The sequence below is a fragment of the Melospiza melodia genome, chromosome 2 (assembly GCF_035770615.1).
Source record: "Melospiza melodia melodia isolate bMelMel2 chromosome 2, bMelMel2.pri, whole genome shotgun sequence".
In the NCBI taxonomy this organism is placed as follows: Eukaryota; Metazoa; Chordata; class Aves; order Passeriformes; family Passerellidae; genus Melospiza; species Melospiza melodia.
The window spans coordinates 68,397,854-68,423,469 of NC_086195.1; the positions used below are offsets into that span (position 1 = coordinate 68,397,854).

Sequence of the window (25,616 nt, forward strand, 5' to 3'; positions counted from 1 at the left end):
AGCTTGGACACAGTGTCCAAGCCACGAACCTTTGTTACCATTCATTCCTTTCTATTCTTAGCTTACCTAGCCTTCTGAGATGAAACCTTTTATTCTATTCTTTTAGTATAGTTGTAATGTAATGTATAGCATAAAATAATAAATAAACCCTTCTGAATTATGGAGTCAAATCCTCGTCTCTTCCCTCATCCAAAGACCCCTGTGAACACCATCACAGCTAATGAATCATACAACTATGATCACAGCTTCACAATTTTTAGTGAAAAATGGCTTCTTTGAAGATAGAAGAAATTACAACATGTCCAATAACCCTGGATTTTTCGTCTCTTAAATTTGTTGCCACTACTCAGTGTCAAGCTGGATAGAGCTTTGAGCAACCTGATCTGCTGGAAGGTGTCCCTGCCCATGGAAGTGGGGGTTGGAGTTAGGTGGTCTTCGCAGTGTCTCTCAACTCAAAAAATTCTATAATTCCATGATTCCATTCCATCAGGGATGGGATCCTATAGTCTTCCTCCTGTCTCCTATCTGAAGGCAAAAGAATACCCAGATGTAATCCTGGAATTTCATTTTGAGATTATATCCAGAGAGAAAAATCATAGAAGAATTTCAAATTTTTACTTAGGTCCTAATGATATTATGCCTTCATTCAGCAAGTATTGACCATTTGCTGATGACTACTGTGTAATTCTACAAAAACTGAATTGCAGAATTCACAAAGAAATTCAAGAAACCAAGAATGAACATTACCTTACTCACAAAGATTCCATTTCCTGATGAAAAGAGACAAGGGCATGAGAATAATTTGTTATTGTTTATTTTGTGTTGGAGGAAGGACACTGCTTTCCAGACAATCATATTTAATTAAATTCTGGTGGTGTAAGAGGCTATAAGAGCATCATGACATTTGTTCACCTCTACATCATGAGCTCCTTAGCAAATAAGCTTTTTACAACCTGTAGTAAATTGCACACAGCATTTATTGTATCATAAAGCCCATCTCTAATGGAAACCTCTGAACACCAGCATAAGACAGTGAAGTACAGCTACTATTAAGATCCTTACACCAAAATAATTGAGTAAAACAAAACATGGGAGAATATGTCTTGTAAAAGATGCACAAACTAGCCTACAAGAGAAAACTTGCAAAAATGTTTTAGGAAAGCCATTAACATCTGTGTTTAACAAACATGGAGAGAATGAGCATTTTCGGTTCTACTAATGGCTGATTGCATCTTCAACACTTTTAAAAATAGTTTAGCAAGTGTTCCTCAGATGTTTGATGAGGTATAGAAGATTTGTGAACCTCAATAAAATAACCTGTCTGTGGAAAGCAGCAATAAATTATGCCGCTGTTTAACACATCCCAGACTTTATATTGTACAAAGAAGTAATGTTGCAAATATCTCAAAAATGAGTGTGAAAGGGTGATAATCTATTTTACCATTAATTTGCAAGTTGTCATGCCGCTGTCATTATTGTACTGGAGATAATGTACTGTTAATTTCAGTACCACAAAATTATTTATTGTTTCTTTTAGGAATGACTGTCAAAATGGAAACCCCAACAGGCTCAAGCGATGGAAAGAATCCTCTGTAATTCATGCAAGGGGTCAAGAAGATCAAATCATATAAAACACATGAAAAGGAAGACGCAACTTTAATTTTAGAGAGGTGAGAATGCACACGCACCCCAAAAGCAAGGAGCTGGCAATAGGTACAAGCTAGTGAGGGTTATCAGTTGCTCCTTGACATGATCAAAAGGAGATTAATATGGATTTTCATTAATTCAAGACAGTATTTGTAAAGATGAGTTTATGGTTTATACCACACAAAGTGTGAAAAGCTTGTAGACCTCTTCTGATCATGTTGTTTCTTGCTATTAAGGGAGTCAATATGTCCAAAGGAATGGTGTGCTTTTCTGAGCTGGATTTCTCTACAAATCAAACAAGATTAAAGAAAGACTGTGAATTTGGTTCACCCTATTGAGGAAAATGTTAAAATTGCACACTAGAAGTTGAAAAATTATTGAACAATTAGCGAGTTTCTGTTTGACAGTATTCTCAACTGGTCCAGCTTCTCTATGGATTCAGGAAATTTTCCTTTCTTCTTTCCCCTCCTCAAGGGAAGCTTTACCTCTTTGGCTTAAACAACTCTTGTTGTTGAAATATGAATTGTTTTTCATATGTCCTTAACTAGACTGAAAGGTTAGACAGCTGCTTCTGGTTTCTCTTTTCCCAAACCACAGCTGCAAGTAAAGGCCTCTTCTTTTCCATATCCATTACATTTTATGGTTAGTGCATGCTTTCCGCACCACTGGATTTTCCTGTTCACAAAGTTGTCAGGGACTACAGTGAAACTTCACGCAGTGATCCTTGCACTAGACTCAGCACTTACAATTTGTGCTTAGCTTCATCCAAAGAGTAAATACACATTTCTTACACAGGTGAAAGACTTGTATATTGGAGCATATTTTTTGAGCCAAGCTCCTGCATCTTGCGTTTTGTTTCAGAAACCCTGCCATCACCAGCAGTTGCCCATTTCATGACCCCAGTTTGGAAATAGCATTCTTAAAAAATATCTCTATTCATTACAGTCTTTGTAGCATACACCTTGCCTTAAGATTGCTAATAAACTGCCAGCACCCAAAGATAAGTACAATTCTCATAGTGGATTTTTGTCACAAGTTAGGTTACTTTACTAAATCACAGTTTGTGTAGATAAAGCACATGAAAGAGAACCCATCTTTTCATTTCCACTACCACTTCAGCTGGCTTTCTTCACTATCTCTTTATTCTTGAATAATGAAAAAAGCACTAGGAAGTGATAAAAAAACCCATATTTTAAAAGAAATTAAGTATAAAATGCTAAAAATTACTTTAGTCTTTTTTATAGTGTAGTGGTGGACTGAAGAAAGGAGACACATTGATAAATTAAATCCCTTTCTAAAATGTAAAAAAACCTGCCTCATGAAAATACTTTTTAATGTTCAGGTAAATTAGTTTCATGTAAACTGCTTCATATATCATTTTACACTTAAAAGAAATGGTCTTTGACATTGTTATAGGAATGCTGTTGTAGTCTTTGTAAATTATATTTGAAATTGAGAAAATATGAATCTATGCTTCCTGTTGCAATGAATCTATCAAATAGAAGCACTCAGTGAAAAATGTTATGTGATGATATCATTAAAGCATTTACCATCAGGATGCTGCATAGACAACTGCAAATAAATAGTTTTACATTAAAAAATTTTAAGTGCTTACTTTTGCCAAAGCTATAACTTTAATGTAAATGTGCCTTTTAGTATGTGTAAGTACTAAGAGCATAAGACTTTTTGAAGGCCATCACCACTTCAGCACCATGGGCAAACAGCCCCACACTGACTGATGCTGGCTTCACTTATATTTGTATAGCCACTGTGCCATTTTGACAGCCAATTGCAATTCAAATCCCTTTTTCAATACTCTGCACCACCTGTGATGCAAATTTAACTTAATCCTGATTTTCGTGGCTTACTAACACTGAATCCAGCAGAGAGAGAGTGTTATCTGTTTGGAAAAATTCGCATTGGAGTTCCTCTTCATAAGCAGTATGAAGAAAGAAAAAGTGTGTATCCTGATACTATTTTTTTTTAATGCACACCATCTCAGTTACAGTCTTTGTACAATGCTGAGGCTGGTTTCACTCAGGTTTTTAGTCTGGATTCCCAAACATAAAGAAAATAAAAAATAAACTCCAGTTCAGTCACTTATTTTCCAGTAAGCAAATACCACATTGCTGGGAGCATTTTCTTGGGGTAGCTCAGTGCAATGAAACCCAACACAAATGTTCCCAGATATTATTTCTCAGTGTCCTATCAATTTTTTAATTTCACAGTCATGAAATGTTACTTTGTGTGATTACTAGAGCTAGGAGTGAATGATGCATGAATTAGAGAGGTGACAAATCCTTGAGAAAGTGCTCAGCACAATGACACATCTGCTTACTCCATTTAAAGAGCAAAAAATGAAATTCTTCCCAGGTGAGAAGGATGGAGACAAATGATGGTCTCTTCCTAGTACTGACTTGGAATATATTCAAAATCACAAAAATCTTGTGCATTTTTTTCCCTATTTTTTAGGTTAAAATGCAAAAAACATAAGATCAATTTATCCAATCACAAATTAATTTCTGCATATGGACTTTTCCTGGGACAGTTATAGTCATGCTTCCATAAAGTGAAGTACTAACTAAACTCTTCAGCAAGGGGGAATAGTCAGTTGTGGAGGCTAAAATTTGTAGGTGCATAAAAAACTCTCATATGAAGAAGACCAATAGGATTGATGATTTATTTTCTCTTCCAGTACATGAAATAGGTGACATCAGATGAAAGAGAAGTTAAAAGCAAACAAAATAAGGTGGTTTTTCACGTAAAACAGAGGGAAGATGCGGAACTCCTTGTCATAAGATATATCTGCAAGAAAAGGCTGCATGGATTCAAAGGATGAACAGACTAGCACACAGGAATGAAATCAATTGGGTGTTACTTAAATACATAAAAACCATTTCTGGTTCACATAATTCCTGTAAAAGTTTAATGTCTGGGAGAGTAATAGAAGCAAGTAGAATTTATATTTGCCCAGTTTGTGCAACCTTCCCTTAGCTCTCTGCTGGCTGTCAAGGAGAGGTAATTGCAAAGGCAGAACTTTCATCCCAAACAGTGTGATTGAAATAATGCTACTGTCTTATCCTGACTCATGATATCTTTTAACAGTTTTCAAATTATGATAAATCGTGGTTTCAGTTATGTCCACGTAAAAAATACAGCCCTGGTGCCACATCTATAATTACAGGTATCATTATATCTGTGTGGAAGGGAGAACTTCAGAAGGGATAGTGACCCTGCAAGATAGGCTGGAAGAGTGGACTAATGAAAAGCTTATGAAGTCCAACAAGAATGAAGTCTTGCACCTGACAAAACATAGTCCAGGAATGCAGCAAGGCTGGGATATATACCTGGCTGGGGAGAAGCTCTGTAGAAAGGGACCAGGAGTTTCTGATGAACACGAGCTCCATTTAAGTGAATAGGGTGCTGCTATAGCAAATAAAGTCAACAGGACCCTGCATCAAAGAGTGCTTCAGCATCAGAGATAAAGAAATCACTGCACCACTCTGCTCGGTGCTTTCCACACAACACCTGGAAATTTATTTTTTTCCCCTTGATACAAAAATAAAAGTGTGAACAGGCTGTAAAGGGTCCAGAGAAGAGCCAAAATGATTATCCAAGGAAAAGTTTGCCATGTGAGGAAAGTCTGAGAACTGCTTTGTTCAGCCTTGAGAAAACAAGACTTAGACATGTCACCATAATCCAGTATTTAAAGGTTGGCTACAAAGAAGACTTCCTCTTACAAGGAGTGCCATCGAAAAGATGAGGGGTACAAGTTACTCCTGGGGAGATTATGGTTTACCCTAGAGGAACATTTTTCACAGGGAGAAAAATCAGCCATTGGAGTAATCTGCCTGCGTAAGAGGTGTATTCCTGAATGTTGGACACTTTGCAGATTTAGTTGAACAGAGTGCTGGGCCATCTTGTCTAGACTTGTGGTTTTGCTTTTGCCAAGGAAGGTTAGACCAGATAATCCTTCACGTCCCCTTCCAACCTGGCATTCTATGATTCTGTGATGGATTCTATTTAGATTAGGAAATGAACATGACCTCAATCCCAGAAAACAGTTTAATCCCATTGTGCCAAAGGCTGTAAATACATGCACACCAGTAAGAGCAGTTTTGTCCCATGTAGCATACGGACAAAATTAGTTCCAACTACAATTTTATTGGCTTCAGAATGGCCTTCCAAATGAAACAATTCTGTTCATTCAGAAAGATTCACACTGCTGTTTCAACTCATTGCTCTTCATATCCAACAATAAAACAGAAGCTCAAATTCTGATTCAGTTGTATGACTAGCGCAGTAAAATACAGTGGAATTATTCTTGGTTTACAGTGTAGTAAACAAGAGAATAAAGTTCATTTCAGAAATGGCAATTAGTTATTCAATTCAGACTCAATTATTGATTTTGTTGCAGAACATCTCATTCTTCTTTTAGATGCTATTTCCCACAGTGTTCAACTATTTTGCATTTAGCTTTACTATGCACATCTGTCTAAATCCATAACTTTCACTGGGAAAGAAGAAGCTTAAAATGATCTCCAGGATCTTTGATGCAGATTTTCTTTACCCAGACTTCAACTTTTAAAGATTATTATTATTATTTGGGATGAGAAAAGAGTAGGAATACCACAAAAACATTGACAGATTTTTTTCAAATTCTGAATATCAAAACCTGTAATTAGCTTTCATGGCTGGACAGGTCTGATTGTTGAGATTTTCTCAGTGCACATAGATTATACATTGATAATTTATTAATAAAAAAAGTAGAATTAAAGCACAATTTAGTGCTCAGATACATATGAGACTGTGCAATGTCTCCCCGTGTCAGAGAATGATTTATCCTGCATCTATCAGATGATGCTGGTTTGCTTATGCCAGAGCTAGTGCCCAGCTAGTTCCCCATTGTGGGGATTTTTTTCACTGAACTGAAAATTTACACTCCGAAATAAGTATGTGTATTCTGCAAACCCAGCAAATTCAATCAGCTCAGTGAAAGCACTGAGATGAGCCCCAGAGGCAAGTTCCTATGTGATGCAGCTGAGAGCAGGGCTGGAGAGGGTCTGGGAGAAGAGAGGGCAAAATGGAGCTGCTCTTTACATCCACAGCACACGGGCACACAGATGGACACAACTGCACCACGCAAATATGCAACAGCAGCTTCTGGCAGGCTGCAACATAATCCTCACAGTGTTTCATAAACAACTTCAGGCACCAATTAACTATTTTGTCTTAAGATCCCCAGGGCCTCAGACAAGAAAGATGCTCTGTGCTGTAGATCCAGCCAATCTGCTCTGTGTGGAGACACCAGGTCATTTTGGTTATTTCGCTGTAGGGCCAAGAATCCATCTGTGTGTACTAAGCAGCTTAGGCCAATGTGTTCACATTCTGGATGGATTAAAAATAACAGTCCCTGTATGGAATCTTTTAAATGCTGTTTAAAACCTAACCCTCAGCTGTCTGTTATCCCAGACTCATCTTTCATCCACTCTACTTATCTTCATTCTCTATTCAAAGCTGGTTAAATATAAGCTTATTTATTAATTTTTTAAAACAGTGTTATTTCACCAATTCAGAAGCTTAATATTGGCTTCAATTAACCAAACTTATATTAGAAGTTACAGAAATTTCTACCCTTCTTTTGTCACTCAGTTTCTCCCCTTCTTTTGTCACTCTTAGACAGACAGTGATTTAAGGGGTAACTTTTCAATGTGTATTTGAGAGACAGAGATTTGAATCAAGTAAAAAATTTATGGACTGAGAGCTTACAGAGTTGTTTTGTGAGACACTGGAAGCATTTTGATTTAAGCTATAGATACAACTATTCCAGAGGTTTGTTTGAAACCCAGACAGCCAGTACATTTTATTTATTTCCCTCCCATCCCCACTCCCCTTCTGCACCTTTATTATGGATATGGGTCAATCACATCTCCTTCATTCAGGAAAGGCTTGAGCCTGACTTTTACAGTTGGGATTGCTTATCAAGTCACAGCAGCTACATGCTCCTCTTCAATTCCACATCCTTTTTTAGATGAGCCAGAAGGTCAATTTGATGACTAAGGACAGTGAAACCCAATTTGTCATTCTGCTGGGCTTCACCAGAGTGCCTTGTTATTTTAAAGTCCCTCTTCCTATGGTGGCATGTTCTTGTCCCCATATTTCACTGTCTCCCAGGGGAACATCCATCCTCTTATCTGATACCACCTTGCCCCCTGGTGACATGTTCTCATTCTTCTCTCCATCTAGGTACTGCGGGCCTGACTTCATTTTCTGCAGCATTTGTTCAGGTTTTGTTTTGGTTCACTATGGGTTTAGAACATACCCTTTTTTTTTTTTTTTTTTTTTTTTTTTTTTTTTTTTTGTGTGTGTGTGTATGTGTGTGTGTTGGAAATAAAATTTTACTAATTCTGTCTCTTTGTGATATCTAGTTGAGTCAGGTTCCTCCAGTCTGCAAGAAGAGCCCAAGTTTCTGTGCTGCTTTCAACCACAACTATATATATGAATTCATACAGGCAGGAGTTCTGCCACAGAGTTCAGTTATTACAGAAATCAGAAGTTCCTTTGCCTCTATCAGCATGGAGGTAGATGGGCAATGATATTTGCCATGTAGGAAATTAATTGGGAAATGGGAGGCATAAAAAGGGTTGGGAAGAAAAGTGCTAAAGTGAGGCACTGATAACCTGGAGGCACAGGGAAGGATTGTACAGATGTCACTTGTACATCCTGACAAACTTGGTGTGATGGGCTAGGCTCTGACTCTGGTTTTGACTGAGTTAATCCTGGTCCTTTCCTTTTAGTTTCCATTTAACAGATGGTTATAAAACAAGCAGAGACATCTCCTGTGTTTGTGGGAAATGCTGTGTCAGGAGCTGGTCACCATTCTTCCCACACAAAGAATTCTGACTTTACATTAAGGTGGACATTTGAAGTGCTTCCTTCACTCAAGGCTCTGATTCAGCATAATCCTGCACATTAAGGAGGTGTCATTTCTTTGCATCTGCTAAATATAATTTCTGAAGGCACTAGCTTCCAGTGAGACCTCTAGAATCGTTTTCATTAATGCATGCAATCTGCCTATACTATATTATCTCTCAAAAAAAAAAAAAACAAAAACACAAACCCACCTCCCCTGTAAAGGTCATATGGGCTCTGAGCAATCCTTATATGTCAAAGCTGAGAAAACATAGATGACAGAGAAGCTTATTGCCTAAAAATATTTTATCATGATAACTTGTTATGAAGCACCCTTAAATCAGAGGCAATATTATTAAAAATATTTTGCTGTCCTTGTTTAATGTTAATACTACAAATATAGTAATGAGAGATATTTTTTCCAAACTGTTCCATTCAGGTAATGAAATAGTATTTTGGACTCACTGTTTTCATTCTGGTCTGTAATCACCTTTTAGATCTGCTGTGATATAAAAGTGATTGATAAGTTGTGAGGCTGGTGGGGAGTATTACCAGAAATCAACAAATGCATTAGCACATCTGCCCCACACTAGTGAGGATTCTGCGTGATGGACAGCACATCAATTTCCAAATATTGAACATAATGGTGAGCAAGGTATCCCCAGATCTTCAGGAATAGACACTGGATCTTTTTGTGTGACCCAAGAAGAAACCACCTCTATGAGCTGTACCAAGATAGTTTTCACTAACACCTACTGCATTTGGGGGACTGGTTGGTTATGGCATCTGTTTTTCTCACAATCATCTGGGCAGTATTCTGTTTTCAGAATCCCAATATGCAACTGTATTTTTTCTAAGATAAAAGACACTAATGGGATCCTTGATAAAGACATGCAAGAGAAAACAATGTAGGCTGTTGGCAGTTTCTAAATCTCCCTGCTGGTTCACTGCATACCATTATTCTCTGTGCCATGACATTTACTGCTGCTCATGAGAGGTGCTGTATGGGGCTGCCAAAGATGCTATCAGAGAACAGCACTATTGGAGAATCTGCATGAATGTGACCAGACAACTAATTTAACATTTTTCAGTCAGCAGACTATAGTTCTTGGAAGAAAACTGTATGGTGGCAACAACAAAGGAACAATGCAAAACAAACAAGCAAAAAAATCCCAGGCCTCTGCCTGGAAGGGAGACAAACATTTTGACAAACACAGGAATTAATACAGAAGTTTTGCAGAATTGTGGCTTAGGCAGATTTGTTTTCCCAAACAGATTCATCCATCCTTAATCAGCGGCCCCAGCTGTCCCTGCTGGGAAAATCTGCATCTCTTTTTCTGCTTGTTGCTGGCTGTGCTGAACTGGCATTTCTAAAAGTAATTACCCCACAAACTGCAGTTGAACACTCAGAAATAGTAAGAATTGTTAATTCTGTGCCAGCTATGCTGGTTTGGCTAGCTGAAAACACCAGTTCATCTCAGCAAGAGAAGCAAGACTCACAGGGTGACAAGGGAAGCCAGGACTTTGCTAACAGGGACAGGTTATTCAGCAGCTGACTGGGAAGGGGTGCCTGGCTGCTTATGAAATGCAGATCCAAGACACTCTCTAGTCTACACTTTAGAGACGTGCTACACAAAAGCAAACTCTGTGTGAGTCTGTGTATCTGTGTCCATACACACCTGCTCAGACTGGAGAAGGGTCTGGAGCATGAGTCATGAGAGGAGTGGCTGAGAGAGCTGGGGGTGTTTAGCCTGGAGAAATAATAGGCTCAAGCAGGACCTTATCACTCTCTAAGCTACATGAAAGGAGGCTGTAGCCAGGTGGGAGTCAGCCATTTCTTTCAGGTGACAAGAAAGGGAATGAGAAGAAATGGCCTGCAGTTGTACCAGGGGAGGTTTAGACTGTACATTTGGAAAGAGTTTTCAAGTATTGAAACAGGGTGATTCTGTGGAACACAGAACTGAGCTGTTGAAAAATTAATGCTCTTATTTACTGCAAATCATTTCTAGTGATAATATTCTATTATCTTTTGAAATAATAACTTGATTTGAAAAACAGCAGCCTTAATTTTGTTCTACCTATAGTTTAGAAGCAGTGATATACTCTAAGAAAGTAGTTTACAATGCAGAAATCAAAATTCAGTAGGCAAACACTTTAAATCACATTGCAGCTCAGAAATATGATGGTATTATCTGCTCTTATTTGTATTGTCTAAGCGTGATCTGCACAGCTATTATCACCTCACAGACACATGCACCACATCGTCAAATTTGCATGAGAACAACAGCTGTCAAACAGCAGTAATTACAAGAAAGTACCAGGGTGAAAAGAGGCAGCTATGAATTCACATTGGCAAAATTACTGAATTCATCAGAATTAGCTTCTACATGACCAAATGGGATAGAATCACATCTACATCATGACGGTCCTCCAAGTACACAAAAGTTAACATTAATTAAAATGCTTATTTTCCATCTGTACTTTGCAAACCATTTCTACCCAGACTGCCCTGTGTGTGCACACTCCAGCAGGAAGTTTGCAGTCCAGACATTTACATTAAGATCCACATTTTCAGTAACAAGATGTGGCACACAAAGAGCAGTCACAGCTGGGAGCAGGGGATATCATCACTGGATGCAAGGAGCCATTTGTGGGCCTCCAGGCCAGTTATGTGATGAGTCTGCTAAAATACCTCAAGAAGTTTTGGCCATGATCATGGGGATTACCTACATATATGATCAGTGACAGAGAACATCCTTTGTGACACCACAAAAGCAGAGATTGTGACATAGCAAAGAAAATATGTACAAATAGGTCCTTACAGACATTCCTTGACATTCTGCACCTGTGCTAGTGACTTCAATGAAACAACCAATGTGGCCAGATGGGAACGGACTTCCTTTGTCACACCTTCAGCCCCTAACCATTTATTTACTTATTTATTCACTCACAGTGTATTTTGTACAATTTAGTACATTTGTTACAATGCATCAGTGAGTTCAAGTCTTAGTGAAAATATTGGTTTTGCTTTCAGAAGGGTTTGTTTGTTCAGCTGTTTTGGGTTTTTTTGGGGGGTAGGGGGAGGTTTGTGCTTGTTGGTTTTGGTTTGTTGTTATTTTGTTTTTTTTTTTTTTTAATTTTCATTGTTTATAATACCTACATTTTAGCATGTTTTGTGATTTTAACACAGCATTTAAATAAAGCACCCTAGAATGATGAGGTAAAAGGCAACAATTTAAAATAGATATCTAAAATTTTGAAGTATCTCTGGTAACCCGTTTACAATAAATATAACATTTTTTATTGCTTCATTATACTCATTTTATGCCCTTTTATTCCTGTTTATTTTCTCATTATAATTCCATACAATTATTCTTTATAATTTTACTCTAGTATCTGTATTATTAGCTTCCAGTACTACAGAAATATAATAAAAAAATTTATATAGTTAGTAGTCCATGCTAGCTTGGGACTAGCACCTGAAATCTGAACTTAAGCCTTAATTCAGGCACCATGAGAAAAAACCATGATCTTTGTGCTTAGGCCAAGTTGTCACAATTAGTCCTGAGAAAACCTGCTTTGTTTTTCTTATTATTATTTTCTTCAGACAGCAAACTATGATCCTTGATGCCAAAGGCTGCATCACAGTCTAGGAAGCGCTGGGATGCTGAGTATCTGTGCCAGCCATGAATGATACATGTGAGAGGAGTGAGGTTGTTCTGTGAGCAGAGTTAAAGTGAGTTTTGATCATCTGATCAAAGAGGGCTGTAAATCAACATGGGCTTTAATGTAGCGAATATAAAGTTTTGTTCCTTCCCAAATGGAGCTGAGTTGCTGTATGTAGGGCAGGGCTGTTTGTAACAGAGTGCTCCACTGCTTGAGCTGTCATTTTGTACTATGTGCAGAGGCGCTTCAAAAGAGTGGGAAAAAAGAATGTTTGCAAATATAGTTTAAGGGTTTTTTAAATTTTGAGGGACCTGTCTGGCTTCAATGCTTAGGTAGAAATCAGAATTCTGTGTTTCTATGATGTAAACATTAGTCTTTTTATTTTGATAGGCTATAGTTTTACATTGACTTCAACCACTGCAAGTAAGAGCGACTTTCATTACATGTGAAGTCCATTTAAACACCTAAAGGCTTCTTAGATGAAACTATCTCATGTCTTCTTGTCATCGAGATCAAGGGAGCTGGCTGTTTTCTGTGTTTGGCCTCCAAGATGCATTGAAGGAATTGTACACTATAAATGCCAATCTCTCCCTGCCATCTAAAGGAGGAGGTTATAGCTACCAGTGTAGAAAGAATAGACAGAGCTGCCACGTCCAGTCACCCTTGATCTCCTCAGAGTGCAAGAACCTGTCTGTGCATGTAACCAGGAGAGATGGGTGTCAGAGTGAGTGGTGTGATCTCCAGGGATGACTACTGTACCATGTTCCAGGGCCCCAGGATGCCTGCCAGAGACTTGCTTGGATTCAGAGAAGGGGCAATCTGTCCATGCACATGCAGAGACCCTAAATGTTCCAGAGGAACCACACATCCAAGCTTCTTATGTCACTTGCATTGACTAACATTACCTAAACCCTGCCTTTCTCATTCAACTTGAATCATGCAACACAAAGAATAATGTCTCCATGAAAGGCTCCATGAAAGAAACCTATGTTTAGTAGCCTCACACAGGCCTTCATTTTGCTTCATAATATGAGGATTGTGCATGCAGCATGCAGTCTGTCTCAGTCCATGCATGAATTATCCAGTGTATTTTCTCTGCCTTAGTACTGTTCTACCAGAGTTAATGCTCATGGGAGAAATTGTTTGAAAAATGAAGTATGAAAACAAGTTTTGCTTTTAATGTAGCAGAAAATAATTCTAAAGGGTGAATGACACAAACTCCATATTTAAAATAGGGACCTAGAGTATCAAGAAAAAGAACAGGAAAATTATCTGGATGCCAGGATTCAAACAAAATCAGTGAATCCCCATACTGAACATAAGCTCTTTTATTGTTGCAGAGTTTACTTTGAAAGTAAAGTGTCTTCAGGTCATGCATGTCAGAATAAAATTAAACAAAAATCTACCCAAACACAGATTGATATCCAATTTCTTTAATGACCTTTTCAAATTTTCATGTGTTATTTCTACTTCTACAGAACTGAAGAACATGGACTATTTTAGAAACCTCTATGGACAACACAATAAAAACAAAAACAATGAAGACACCAAAAAATGAAGGCTCTACATTGCAGTTTGTGTCATGGCCTAATTTTGCAACTCTAATTTTTATATTCTCACTAAAATTTCTAATTTATATAGAAAATCCGTGGACATGGCTTTTGCCAAGTGCTGAATAAACTGAGGTGTTCAGAAAGGTCTGGCAGCAAAATGCCCCTTCACTGAGAAGCTGTCTCATCACAGAGTCTGCTGAAGTTCTGTGCAATGTTCAGCATGTCCATTTGCACCTGCAGACTCTAAGCCCTGCCAGCTTACAGTGCATTTACCTCTAGTGTACCAGACAGCAAAGAAATGGAACCAGCTTTACTTTAAAGGTGCAAAAGTGAGTTCTGGGTAATATCCCTGTGAGTAGAACAACAAATGTGCAATGAGTTAGGAACAGATGCCAGCTCCTTAAATATTGACTCTATATTTAAGGATCTGCTTTTTTGCACATAACCGGAGTTTTCCTGAAGATAAAGCCTTCTGATTTAGTTTGAAGGTCCTGTCCCTTTATCTAAAGCACAAATAATCCAAATCTTAATGGCCTATTACTGACTGTGTACTTAGCCTGGATCAGTTCCAGAATTTGCTTATCTTATTATTGTGGACAAAATTAAGTGTGACTACAAGCCTTACAATAATTCATATGGATCCATTCCAGGTTCTCCTGAAGAAGAAATTCTATTTCTGATAGAATTTCACTAGTCCTAGATCAGCATTTAAGACAAATACAATAAGAACAAAGCAGAAGAAAAAAATGCTTGCATTTCTAGTGTTTGCAAACACTTTGGGAAAGTTGTCCTTTTTTATTGAAACTTTTTCATTTAAAGTACTCCTGGCCATCTCTCTTGGTGATAAAAGAGATGTAGAACCTAAGTTATAAATGGGATGTAAGAATGAAATACAAGTTTGTCCTGTCTATGCGGGCCGTGCCTGCACATAAAAACAGTTAATTATCGCACTGATGTCACAATTTAAACACTGGACGGGCTTGAGAAAGGGTGGTGGACTGAACCTTGAGCCACTGTCTTCACTAAGGAACTGAATAAGTGTTATGGGAGCCCTCAGTTATTACAGGCATTAATAACAAATCCCCTTGGCAGCTCATGTCTGTGTGCCAACCAGTTTCTCTCCATTTCATTGACTCATATACTCTCAGAATCTCTGCCAGTCAGGATGACCCCAAGATACATTAGAAAATCTCTTTTCCCAGCCTGGCAGTCAAAGAAGGAGTCAGGATTCTTCAGCTGTGGTTTTCAAGGATGTTTATTTTTTGTTATCTATTACATTCTTTCTCTGTCCTGGTGAGGTCCATTCAGCAGGTCAGTCTGAGGCACAATGCCCACCCTTGGGCTGGTGTCAACATTTTATGCTAAAAACTATGTGTACTTTATTTACAATTATTTTCCAGTACCTATGACCTATGTTAGACAGTCTGCCTCTACTTTAAGCCAATCCAAAAGTGCCAGCATCACACAGAACATGGAGGCTAGGAGGGACAAAGAAGAAGGACTGGACATGCCCAAATTCCTCCATCTTGGGACCCCAAAACTCCATTCTAAAAACCTTAAAATTCTACCTTTTTGCCCTGTGACAGCTAAGTATTATTCTACTTAAACTGTCCTGACTTGTAATTCTTCATGCAAAGCTGTTAATTTGCTCCATGGGTCAAAATCAAAGTCACAGGTGCCATTGGCTTCATGCCAGGTTCTCAGAGCCCCCTGCCTGAGTCATCCAGGACAGTCAGAGGGATGTCCTGGGTCCCGACAATATACCAGGTGAGGAAACTGCCATCCCTGGAGTAGGGTGCTCCTACTCCAGAGCTAACCATCCTGTACATTGGCAGGATTCTTCCAAATATTCAATAGGAACTTCTAAACATGCAGAAATCATCATGCAGAATAGGCTTTTGGACATAGTTAAGATCATTAGGAGCTGGTGGCAGATAGTTTAAAATCATTAACAGCAATGGAAGCAGTTTGTGATGAAATGAACACCCAGGACTTCAGGCCAGTTGGATGTAGGAACCCAGCAGAACAATATTTTGGTGAGTCCTGTCCAATGCTGCTGGAGATACCATTGAAAGAATGATCATGACTCAGATAGTGGCTGACCATCCAAACCAAGAGATTTTATTTGTCATAGAGGCATTATCCTTTGCAAAGATCCAAATAGATTAGGTATTTTTTTAGCAACTTTCCCTCCATGAGCATCTGTACAACACCTAAAGTCACATGTGCGTGTCTTCAATATGCTTCATGTACAGATGCATCAATCTGTCTTCAGTCATGTAGGCATTTATGTTTTGCTTGCTTGATAGTCTTTCTTTTACAGAAATTCAAAAAAAAAAAAGCTGAGGTGAAGTGCAGCAATCTCTCTCAGGCAGCCTCACTGTGAAATCAAAAGCAGAGTCACAGAAGAGCCTGAAGACTTTCATTCTCTCTGTTTCCAAATACATGGGGAATTTGCATTCTTTATTCACTGATGACTTTTTCAGATTTCACCTTTTCAGATGACATTACAAGCCTCCAGACTTGCAAAAGAGTAGAATAGTGGGTTACTACTATTACTACTGTAACCCAGTACTGAATTGTTTAAGTGGACAGTTCATAGTTGGTTAAAGCTGTGGAGAGCCTGGTTGGAGCTTTATTTTTATAAATTTTTTTGGTTAATTTTATATTGAACTGAATTGTCTAATTTTATATGAATCTGTCATATTCTGCATTAACCAATTTTCTTAGTCATTTGGTTCATGAGCAACATTTTAATGAGTTTTAACAGAAATTTTATTACATCCATAATTACTCCAAAGTGCAGACTTAATAAAAGTATTGCAAAGCATAAGTGGCCGTATGCAAGATCTACAGTGAATAAGAACCTCTAATCCATGCAAGATTGATCCATGTCATTTTTCCATGTTCAATATTATTTGTTAGGTTTTTTCAATTTTTATCTAATTGGGACTCATTAACGAATCTTTCGCTGGGGAGTCTGTTTACTTGCCAGTATTGTGTGTTTTATAGAATCATATAAAACACATCAAAGTTTTCTTGTAAGGGAAATGTACATCACTAATAAATACAACAGACATCCACAGGATATTATTCACGGAAGGTATACAAATTAAAAGCCATAAATGTTAAATAATTAACAAGGGAAAAGAATGGCTTTCTTTAATTTTTTTTTCTCAGCCTTCTATCAGATGCTGATAAGAGACAGGCAATGAATTCAATGAATAAAAGACCCATTTAGAAAATGTCTGGGCACACACCTTCTTGTGATTATGACTGGGTGAAATCAATGCAGAGGTGTACAAAGGGACAATTAGATAAGGGGCAAGGAATTATTTTTTTCTATAACTACCGAAAATGAGGTTATATTTGAACTAATTAGAACTTCTGAAAACAGTTAAAACCTTGCCGCTTTCTCATACACAGAACACCAGCTCCCTGAAAAATAATACTGCTTTTCTGGTCTCTTGGAAGAAAATCACACAAAATAAATTTCATTTCATGTATGTCAGAAATAAAAAACATGCCAGTCATACTGGCTTAATGACCATTTCCTCAACCTTTTTGCATGGCAGTGGTTCTTGGATTATGGCTCCAACTGCAGCAAAAGGCAAACCATTGAACCCTCATTTTTTCATGGAAATAGGCAAGAAGTGTTGTCAGTCACCATCTCCCCTGGGCTGCCTAACATGGATGGCTGTATGGAAGGGGGGGTTGCAGTTCCAAGCAATAATTCTTCTCCAGTTTCTGACAACAGAATGCTGATGTCAAGATGATCTCTACCTTTGAGTTGCAGTATCATTTGATGTTACCCCTGGGATAAAACCACATGACCTCACTCTCCTCTCTAGATTGTAACTCAAGGCATAAAGTAGTCCTCCCTAAGTGTTTGTGATTTAGGAGTTTCAAAGCACACATTGCAAAGAGTAGCCCAGCTTCAGAACCAGTGTCAGCACAGCTATACCAGTGTGATGCTAAGTCTTGGGTATTAAATATGATGCAAAGGCCAGAGTCCCTGGCACATACACACCCCACTGGGGTGGTTGCTCATTGTTTGCTCCTTAGGGATAGATCTTGATAATTTTTATGGCTTTGGGCTGCTCCCTGTCCCTGCTAAAGCAATCCATTCAGAGTTCAGAGCTGTGGGCTTCAATCTGATGTCTAGACATATGCTTAACCTACACTATATAGAAGCATAGCATAAAATACCTCTAGGAAAATAGGCATTTTTATTATGCCACCAATGCTATATTTCCATTGAATTCCAACTATTTGAAAAAAAAAACCCCTTCAGAACACTTACTATGTGCATTCACTAATATAGGCAGAAACATAATATTATGCATAAATATAATATGATAGGACATATATAGGCAGTATACAGACATATGTTCTTTTTTTAGAATTTTATTGCATTTATATTATGTACTTAGGGAGAGTTTGCTAAAGAAAGTCCCAAAGAATATTCAGTCAATCTAAAAATTTACTGGTTTCAAATATATAACCCATTATATAATTTTAGGTAGAACTGCCTATTATATCCCATACATATACATTTACTGACTTATGTATTTAAAGCAGAAAAAGAAGCTTACTGAGAACATGCAGAAACATAAATAGTGATTTGTGTTACAGCCTGCACATGGAAGTGGGTGCAGAGAGTTTCCTACAGATCAAACCATTGTAAGTGGTGAGACGTGTCAGCTGTGCATGTGGAGATTTTCTGCATCCACATCTGTTTGATCCATTCCCTATTCCCTCATGAGACTGAAGTTATGGACACAGCCGTATTTGTTTTCCATCTACAGCCCCTGGGTATGATTTCATGAAGTGTTCTCCATCTCACAGGCTGGCTGCTCAGATTGTTCTCTGAGGATAGGATTAAGACCCAGCTGAATTTTTTAGCCAGTGAGCAATTTCTATAAAAGAATCAGCTTTCAAAATAAATTACAGTTGTATTTTAGAAAAATAGAAATATAGTTAGGACCTATCTGACCTGCCTATATATTGAGAGGGTCTCTCTGGGTATTTCTCCTGGATTAATTTGCACTATGTGTCCAAAATGCCAAGATAGATATTGCAAGTGAGAGGTACATTATATCTAGTAAGAGACAGGAAATCTGATAATGATGGAGAAAGAAACACTTAGAAGTGTAAAAAGAACAGCTGCATCTAAAAGTTATAAAATGCTAATATGGAAGTTTGAGCTTCTGATTTAGAAACCTAATATTTTTTCTCAAAATCAATGACAAAAAAATCCCAAGAGAGCTACCTTATCCTATCAATTCATATATATAAAAATATAGGGTATTTTTCAATGTTAAACCATTTAGGGCAGGGACCCTTTTAGCCATAAGAACTGCTTCATAGACTAGCCTCATCCACAGCACATGACATTTGGCCTGGATCTCCTCTGAGCTCTTTTTGTAGGATTGCAGAAACTGTTTGAAATAATCTGAGGGTTGCTCTGGAGCCAATATGGCTGAGATTGCTGAAATATGCATCTGTGGCAATGCATTGCATGTTCTGAGGAGGCTGAATTAGATGACCCAAAGATAATTCCAATCTGAATTATCATAGGATCTCACGATGCTATGAGGTATGCCAGAATGACCTTGGGATGTTTAAAAGCACAAAGGAGGGCATTGGAGGATGAATGAAAACAAATTTAGAGAAGGTGGGTGTTTTTGTGGGTTTTGGGGTTTTTTTCCAGCTTACTTTTGGATATCATTGCTGGTGTACCCATGAATAATGTCTTAGCATTTTCTTGCACTGGCTGTTAGGCATTTCTGTGCCAGAGAGCACTAATAATGGGTTCTAGGGAAAATTAGTCTGAGCTACTATTTTTACTCTTTACTTAGCACAATAAATTCATGCACAGAAACTGCTTTCTTATTTAGATGAAAAAAAAAAAAAAAGGATCATCAGTAAAAATAATATTCTCCTCAGTGAAATGTATACTTTACAACATCAAAAGAGGCAAGATAATCTAATGGCTCTTCCTGGACTGTAATAATATGAATATATAAATGGAAAATTTAATACACAGACTGTACAAAGTTACTAAAATCATTTTAATGTATTGCTTTGTTCTCATGACACTGAACACACTTTCAGGTCTTTGATGACCACAGATTTTTGGTACTTCAAAGAAAAAGATGTTATTGTTATCATCTTTTTCATCCTGTCTTATTTGCATTTATTCTTTCCTAAGTTGTATTCTTCTTTCTACTGGTGTGTGTCAAAAGATGTCACCTTTGTCTAAAAGGAAGATGTGGTAGAAGAGAAGATGCTGTTGAAAAATCTGCCATGAGCAATACAGAAGACAGACATGTTCTACTGATATTTTTGCTTATTGTCTGTAACAAAACAGGAAAAAAGAGTTCTCTATTTAAAGGATAAAGGAAAGTTTCTCAATTCTGAGAAAAGTGCATGAAGATTTTCAAGGCAGTCAGCTGACTTACAAGCAGGAGTCCCAAGAGAATTAGTTAAAGGAGATTTCTGAAACTAAATTCTTATTTTGTAATGGTATATTGGTAACAGTGAATTGGCAATCAAGTAAACTGAAAATACCTCTAGGGATTGATAATAGTCAGTATAATTACTTTGTCTGAAGAGACATAAATCATGAAAATACAATTTTACTTAACTTGTATAAATACTGTGAATAAAGTCATGCTTGATTCATGATTTTACCAATAAAGAACCAAAGATTTAAAAAAACCTTAATTCTCGTGACCTTTATGAAAAACATCTCTCATGCAGGAAAGATTTTGTGGCAACGATCTGTTAGATAGCTGGAAGTTATTTTGTTATTCTTTACCTCAGTTTCTCTGCAGATTTCAATTAATATCATACGGCATCTATATTTAAAAATTTTAAAAGAACCCAAACTCTAGTATGTTTTAGGAAATTGCCACAAAATAGATCACATTGTGTATTCAAACGTAATAATTCTCACTTCCACTTGGCAAGTGGAGCTTTGATAGAATAGATTTTCTTAAAGGTGTACCACGACAATTTTAGAAGATCTTCTAATTAGCTGGGATTTATTCCAACATGGAACATTTTGTGTCAACAGCCCATCAACAGGAAGCCTTTACTGATGACATATGCAGGAGTTTTAAATCTCTGTAAAACACCTGAAAGAAGTGCAGATGACTGTTCCAGAGTTAACTAATATACTCCAGGATCAGAAGTATTAGCTTAATTTATGTAAAAGAATAGGAACTAGGGGAAAAAAAGTGTTGGAGTTTGAGAATAAATGTATTCATAGAGGTTCCATGTAAAACATGCAGTGCACAGTGGTAGGACATTAAAGTTAAAAATCTTAACTTTTGCAATTTAGCATAATTTCTTATCAACATGGGAAAACATTTACTTTGGATAGATACTTATTTCCAATCAGCAAACTTATATTGGAAGAATCTATCTTTGGCAACACATGCTGTAACTTGGCTTCGCCATGGCAATTCTTTCAAAAATCTGTGAAATTTTATATGGATTTGTAAAAATGGCAGCTACCCATTTCTCACCTCTTACTTCTCGCACTGCCTTTATGAAAATACAAATTCTCTTGATAGTGTCATCTCCCAGTGATGCACTTCTACCAGATCACACTGCAATTGGTTGGATTTCATAGAACCACAGAATGGTCTGGGTTGAAAGGGACCTGAAAAATCATCCTGTTCCAGCCCCCAAAATATTTACTTTTATACTTTTAAGACTTTGTGTTAAACAGAGGTTGAGAGGAATAGAGGCATCCAGTATTGATTGTTGAGGATGGAATTGAATTAGGGTTTCATTATTTCTGTTTCTTTTAATGAAAACAAAGCAAAACAAAACAAAACAAAAATCCCACAACAGTGACTTTTTTCACTGATGAGGACATCTAGTATAAATGCTTTGGGTCGGAATAACAGCTTCATCTGGGATCAGGAAGGATCCTATCAAATCCTATCAAAAAATGTCCAAAATACTAAAGATTTTTGTTACAGAGAAGGTTTCTTGGTAAGAGCTGTTTATATCTTTGACATTATAAATTCCTCACCCATTAGGGAAATTTTAGAGCAGGACCTGATGGAAATACAACCAAGCAAGTCCCAGCTTATAGAGCCAGAAATCATACAATACCTTTCATAAACTCATCAGGCTTTATCTGCAAGGGTGTTGGATCTTGCGACACTTTTAGTGCACTAGGTTATAAAAATATTTTTTATAAGTATGGTTTTTTACAAGACCATGGTTAGAATCAAAAAATAACAGAAAATCCAGATGTCAACACAAATCCTGGTCAAGGTCAATGAGATGAGGTTGCTTAGAACTCAGTCTAGTCAGGCTTTGAAAATCTCAAGGATTAAGATTCTGGCTTTGACAGACACTGTTCAAATATTTGAGCACTGTAATAATGAAAAAGAAATCTTTGTATAGGTTAATACATCTTTCTTGAATACACGTCATCAGAATTTTACTCCCTTCTTGAGATTAAAATTCCTTGGATTTATGCACAATGAATCTTGTGAAATCTGTGTTAAAAATTACTTGTACAACTTAAGAAGATGTTTGACTTTTTCACAGCTGGAACAGTAAAAATTATTAGTCTTTCATTGATGAGCTCCTGCCACCAAAGGCCTTTCTCTTCCAGGCTTTTCTAACTAATGTATTCTTGGATGATAGTGGACAGGTTTGAAACTAGTCTTCCAAGTTTATTTTATACTATCCCCTTGCACTTTATGAATTTCATCCCCTTCCTATTACCTCTGATGTCAAGGTCATTTAGTTCCTTCACTATGATGAGGCAATACTCTTCTGTCCTCCAAATGATGCTTCCCAATTTTGCTGCTATGCCAAGATCATAAATAAAACTATTAAACATGACTGTTCCCAAAATTGATTTTTGAGAAATTTCATTAGTATCTTCCTCCTAGGCTAATGTTTCCCTTTCAGTTGAGCTTCCTATCAACTCCCCACATTTATAGTTTCTCCACTGAGCAATATTGCCTTGATCTTAAATGTGTTAAATGTGCTTCCAAGCCAAATTATTTTCTGTATTTAGCAGCACATTTATTCTGCTTATTAATTAATTTTCAGTAAAAGCCATCTAGTGTGATATCTAGCCTGATATAATCTACTTCTTCAAATTGCTCAAATTGCATCATCTCTTTTTTTTCTATGTAATGTCAGTCACTTCTCCTTCAAAATTATTAAATTGGTGGCTCACAGCCTTTGTATTATCTCAGCTAATTATACTATGGAAAATCTGCAATTAAAGATAAAGCTCAATACTTTGAGATCTTCGTAGTGAAGAGTCCTTGAATAGAATAGAAGCATCAATTGTTGGGACTCAATATGTAGATATTCAATATATCAGAAGCAGAAACTGCTGGTTTAGGCTTCCAGTCTAAACCTTGTAAAAGTATAAAAGAAAAGTAAAGAAAGAACTTGGAAAGATTCTAAAGATATACTTAAGGTTTCTTATGCAAAAACATTGAGAAGAAGGCTTTTTGTGACTTCTGTAAAATTTATTTGCAAATTAGTATGAATTGGTACCTGAGTGCATTTTAACAAAAACACCCAAAAAACCAACAAAAACAAAAACAAAAAACGACCCCAAACGAACAACAACAAAAAAACCCCCCAAAAAACAGCAACAACAACAACAACAACAAAAAACCAACACATAAAACTACTGAAAGAAAACTTCAAGGAAAGATTGGGCTTCTTTCTCAAATATTCTGATTGGTCTTAGCATTAACTGCTTCCTAATCATTCTGTATTCCAGATTCAGAGCATATCCGCACTTCTTCCACAGCTCAGCAAAATAAACCTGCCAAAGTACAGTCACAAAGTATTTGAACAAAGACAAAATACCTTCCTTTGGCACTTTCTCTGCTTTAGAAAATAGATTAATGTCAGTTGAACAGAATCACGGTTAGATGAGTGAGCAAAGGAACTGTATTTCTCTTACACTTTCCCAGCCATTCCTTTGTAGGGTTGACATGTTAACATTTTGTCCCAGTTTATTGTACATACTGTTATCATTCCCTGTTAGGTCTTCAAGATCAAGAGGTACAAATGTAAAAGGAAAGGAAGCACTTCATCTTGCCACATCTATGCCTTAGTTTCTTATGTTCAAGTACAGCTAAGTGAGTAAGAAACAGAAAATAAACCATATAATTATTTTTTCCTTTTGTTCTGATTGTAAAATTTCTCTGATCGGAATGTAAAGCTATTTAAAACAAAATATTTGGATTTGGAATTATGTATGCTTAACTTTAAACTTATTCCTAGTGTAGCCAGCAGAGTCACTTAGTATATTTTAGACTGAGTGTGTGGGTGTATCTCTTTGATATCTGTACAGCAAGGAGTTAAAATATCTTTGATGTAGAATTCCTGTTCACTAAATTGCCTATTAAATCAACAGCACTGATCATGCTGTTTTTACACCAAATGACCTACATGCATAGTCAGTGTAAATTTAGTTACCAATCACCTGATTTCTTCCAAAATACTCCAAATTGTGATTAAGATTATGCTCTTTTGCTATGTCAGTAATCACAGTCTGAGTCTATTTCTGCTTAGTGAACTCATACAAATAATTAAACTCCATGAACTCCACAGCAGGCAGAAGCTGCCATGAATACATGCAGCACATATGAAAGTACAAGTGTAAATCCCACTAAATAGTAAATCTGATCTACATCCCAAGAACAACTAAATACTGACCTACCCACAGGCTGAAGTAGATATGGTGCAGATTATTCCTGAGAGTCTGTGAATACAAGAATTGGAATTTGCTGTCTGCACATTTAAATACTACACTCACTTTCTCAAATATTCTGCTATTAAACTCTCACTCCCAGAACAGTCCTGGAAAGAGAACCGAGATTGCCTTTTGAATTTGAAGATTATTCTCTCCCCATATGATCTCTAAAACACATCCTGATGTCCATCACCTATAATCCCTTCAGTCCTATTTTTTTTCTTTGACCAAAGTGAGGGCAGGAGCTGTTTCCCACATCCCTCTCTTTGAAGTGCTATGTTTTGCTTCCCTTCTTACCGAAGGAAAACAAAAGGGAGAGAGACAATTTCAAGGAGATAATGCATTTGACCTCTCTGTTAATATTCAAAATGCTGGCCAGGAAGGTTAGGAGCAAACATCAGCTTTCTTTCACACCTCTTAGCTCATTCCATAAATTAATAACATCGTACTGGGAGCAGCCCAGACGCTGTGCAATGAATGTTAGCCATAGTTACTGCTGGCTGCTTCCAAGGATGCATTTATTTTTCTCATTATCTTACACACAATCTTCCAGCTATTGTCTGCTACCCCTGCTCACTCAGGAAACCTCAGAAAGTGCTAAAGATGTCAAGAAGCAATAAGCCTCATTTATTTTTATGGCCTTCATCAGCACTTTCTTTTTTGCTTAAAGGCCTATAATAGAATCCACTGATTAGAATCAGCACCATATCAGAATATAGATATGATAGTGCTTTACAGAAGGTGAATGGGCTACTGAAGGACACTTTCTCCATTTGATACTTTTAGAGGATACTGAAGCTAAACAAAATTAATTGTGTTGGTACATTTCTACTTTTCTTTCTCCTTCTTGCTATTTTCCCAGGCATTTGGAAACTGATTAACTAAAATGTTAAGGAAGATGATCATAAAAGTCCTACTAATTAAAAGGGAATTAGTCAACTGAAACAATACCAGAAGGTAAGCAGTTAGATTTGATAGCTGTTAATAAAATGGTACAAATGAACAGAGAAACTTCCATGTTAAACACCATATTTACGACAGAATTAAATCAAGAAGCAAATAATTGGCTTCTGTTG

At 37.1% G+C, this 25,616-nt stretch overlaps 1 long non-coding RNA gene across 1 annotated transcript in view; it reads right to left on the minus strand.

Moving 5' to 3' along the window:
- Nucleotides 1-25,616, minus strand: part of LOC134415148 (uncharacterized) — a 340,259-nt gene that overhangs the window by 201,888 nt on the left and 112,755 nt on the right. The gene's annotated exons all lie outside the window — the stretch shown is intronic.